Below are 3,467 nucleotides of genomic sequence, written 5' to 3'. Positions count from 1 at the left end.
TAGAGAATGCTACTGGAGAAATAGTACTAAATAAGATAAGCTTGTACCATATTTTATGGATATAAAAATTTTGTGAGTGAAATCAATTCTAAATAATGTGTCATGCATAATACACATTAATAATTAAGACATTTAAATCACAAAGTTTAGTAGAGCCATATGATTATGTGATTTAAGCTATTTTAACAATTCAAAGAGAAAAACTGAGAAAATGGTATTTAATATGAGGTTTTAAGAATGAGTTGGAGTTAGTTATTAAGGAGGAAATAACATGAAAAAAATAGTCCATAAAGGGAACAATGCATTAAAAAAAAAAAAACTATACTTCAAGGAAAGCACAGGATAGTTTAGTTAAGAAATACGGACTGACTTATGCTTAGCAACTGAGGGACACAGTAAATGTGAGAAGTCCTCAGAGCAGGAACTTGGAGGGCCTTGAGAATAACTTTAAGATTTCAGAACGTGTTGGTAGCTAAAACACAGACTATTGGCAACTTGTAACCATTTCCTTCTCCTCTTCTGTTTCAAAAATGGGGTTTTGTTTCCAAAAATCCCTACAGATAGGACCTGGATTAGATCCACCACTGAGTAGAAATCATTTAAGTTTTGAAAGTGAAAGAATAACAGAAGCTATTCTTATTTTTTCTTTTAGCAGACATGTGGATTTTGTCAGAAATTTGACAGTGGCCTTGTGGAATTTCTCTTCTCTCACCCATTTAGATTTGGGGGGTACCTATAATCACTACTAGTAGTTTCCTGTGCCTCCTAAAACTCCTTTGTTCCCCAAATCTAGTGAATTTTGAAATGATGTAGAGTCTTTCCTACCTTCAGTTCACAGAGTTGTTTAATTACATAATGTCCTGAATTAAATTACTTTCTGTTTTCAGATTTGACTGCTGATTGCTATAGTAGTTGATTTAGGAAATGGCTTGGAAGGCGGAACAAGCTTGCAGCTGAGTAAAAATCTCTGGTCATAGGGTCTCCCCATGGATAAACCAAGTGAACAACTATCCATGTACCAAAATACCTTCACAAGAGCTAAAAAATTTCCATAGTCATTGATTTTAGTATAAGAAAAAGAAAACACATTGAAAAGTGAGGGAGGCAAGAGTTGCCTGCATTACCTTTTCCCCAACTTAGGGACTTCCGGGAAGATGGCGACCGAGAAAAGCGGGGCTTAAGAGCCCCGCTAACAACAAATCTCCATTACCAAAAAATCAGCGCCTTTCAAAGCCAGAAAACAACATCACCAGAGAAACAAAAAAAATCACCAGGCTCCAGAGAGAAAGCGGACTGAGAACAGAGCCACAGAGGAGATCCTCACGCCTGAGGACGCGGCTTCATGCCCGAGGACGCGGCAGCAGCGCCATACTGCCGGCAGCACCGGTGAATTCACGGGACGGCCACAGCAAGCCGAGGTGAGCCGCTGAGGAACAGCCAGGCGGGATTTCTCGGCGCAGAGGGTATCTAAAGCTCCCAGTGGCTGAGCTCAGCACACGCTGCAGGGATTCAGAGTGGAAATCAAAACCAAGAAAAAAATGCCAGCCCCATAGCCGAGGGCGTAGCAGCGGCGCCATATTGCCACCGGCGGCAGCAGCACCGAATTCACCGAATCCAGTACAGCTACATCTGCGTACTCAAGAACAGTGAGTCAAATTGCGGGCCACAGAGGAGAAATCCCAGTACTGTACTCACTGGGACTTGACCCAGTGGGAGAGGGGCGGTGGCAGTGATATCACACCATAGGAGAACGTGCAACCTGGCACCCCCCACAGTCTAAAGCAGCCTCTATCGACTCTCTGGGTCGGAGACTCTGTGATACAACCCAGTAAAGGAGTAGTGGGGTCTGAGATACTACTGACTCGAGTTCCAGAGCACCTTAAGTGAAGTCTTAGTGACCCAAGGGAAGAACCCAGAGAAGGCACAAACTTCCGAAATCATGGGAAAGAGGAATAATACTGGAGCAATGAATGCCCACAACCCCACAACATCAGAACCCGATAAAACAGAAAATCAGAGATTTCTAGAAGATCAAATCAGGAACATAACTGTAGAAATAATAGAGGTGCTTTGAAAAGAACTCAGAGAGAGCCAAAAAGAGATAAAGGATGCAATTAATGAAGTAAAGGCCTCAATTCAAAGCACAAACAACCGATTAGAACACATGGAGAACAGAATCTCGCTCTTAGAAGATGATCATTCCAAAAATGAACGCATAGTTTCTAATCTAGAAAAAAATATCCGACAGCAGGAATCTGATATTGAAGAAATATGGGCCCATTTTAAGAGAGCTAATCTAAGAATAATTGGAATAGAGGAGGGAAAAGAAAGTGAAACCAAAGGTATCAACAATCTCTTCAAGGAAGTAATAGCAGAAAATTTTCCAGACATAGAGCAAGAGGTCGATACGCAGGTCCAGGAAACGTATAGAACTCCCTTTAGACAGGATCGGAGAAGAGGATCCCCACGCCACATAATTGTCAAAATGACCAATGTGGAAGCCAAGCAGAGAATCTTAAAGGCAACAAAAACAAAGGGCCAAGTGACATTCAGAGGCAAACCAATTAGAATCACTCCAGACTTCCCAACTTCAATCAGTGTAGCACAGAAAGAGATAAGCCTTCTGCCTGGGGGAAGAAAAGGGAATTTAAGTCTATGCTTTAGAATTGAAATCCAGTGCCAGACCTACTGGAACCTGGTAGGCCAAGTCCCATAACTCTGATAACCTGGCCAGTATCTACAGACAGATACATTATTACAGCTATTTAGCCAAGCAAAATATTGGTCTAATCCTATATTATTCTCTCTGGGTCAAAGTCTATCACTAAATGTAATTCTGACATCACAATTTTAGAGAACCTAAGAGAAAGGCTAGGATGTTTGTCTAGAAATAATGATATGTATTAAAATGATATGTATTAAAATTATATGTTTAGACTTGGAAAGATACAATTTAAGAGCCTGTGGTAGCTGTTTTTGATAGCTGTCTCAGATACCTGATGAGCTGGCATTCAGTTGAGAGATTAGGCTTATCCTGAATAACTTCAGAAGATTGAATTAAATTGAATGTAGGCAAAGAATACTTCATCTTAATATGAGAAAGAATTTAATCATTATATTAGCCTGCAAATTAAATGTGCTTATTTAAATGATAGCAACCTCTATGTGAGTGGAGAAGTTCTAACTGTGGTTAAGTGATTGAAAACCAGCATTGTTATAAAAGAAATTATATGGAAAGTAAAAAAAGTAAGTTATTTTATCTCTGAGTCCTCCAAAATTCAATTCTTTTATATTTTAATTTTAAAAATTCAGATAACTCTATGCTTACTTTTAGCCATAATAACTAATATATGTATAAATATATGTATTTCTATGTGCTCTGACTTGATAACTTATCTCAGTAATACAAATATGATTCAGTATTAGAAAATTCTATTAATATTTCTCACATACATATATTCCCATTT

The sequence above is a fragment of the Muscardinus avellanarius genome, assembly GCF_963383645.1.
Source record: "Muscardinus avellanarius genome assembly, chromosome: 3".
In the NCBI taxonomy this organism is placed as follows: Eukaryota; Metazoa; Chordata; class Mammalia; order Rodentia; family Gliridae; genus Muscardinus; species Muscardinus avellanarius.
Note: the sequence above shows the minus strand (reverse complement) of the source record.